Here is a 586-nt window from a genome sequence, read left to right as displayed (position 1 = left end):
ATATTTCCAATGGAATTGTTTAGATGGCAATAGAAAGATAGAGGGAGTCAAACAATGGGGTTTAGTTTTGTTTCTGGTTTCCTAGAAAATTAGAGAGAAAGAGAGGGTGAGTGAAGAAGCAAAGAGAAAAATGAGGGAAATCGGGGAGATAAGAAGGATTTGTGTATTTGAACATCTCAGCCTAAGTGAAGACTGAAGAGTCGACCAACTTTTTTCGTCTGCTTGCTTAAGTGCATGATCCCTGTGAAAACAATTAAAACGCTAATTAACAAGATAAGAAACACGCCCTATTGTTATACAATTTATTTTTAGAACAAATTCAACCACCTTACCATGTTTTAAGTTGGTCTTCAACTTTAAAATATTCTAATTACATCCCAAAACTTGGAGGTTATATCAGTCAAGTCCTTCGTTACTAAACCGTTTAATTCACCATTAAGTGACACCTCCTATCTATGTGGAATAATTTGAAATTAAAAAATTAAATTTATATCCAAGAAAATTTTTTATTAATCATTTTTAAAGAGAATTAAAAGTTCACTTGTTTTCTATCGATTAAAACAAAGTAAAGTGAACCATCCCAATC

This window comes from Gossypium hirsutum, chromosome D05 (assembly GCF_007990345.1).
Source record: "Gossypium hirsutum isolate 1008001.06 chromosome D05, Gossypium_hirsutum_v2.1, whole genome shotgun sequence".
NCBI lineage: Eukaryota > Viridiplantae > Streptophyta > Magnoliopsida > Malvales > Malvaceae > Gossypium > Gossypium hirsutum.
This window is presented reverse-complemented; position numbering follows the sequence as displayed.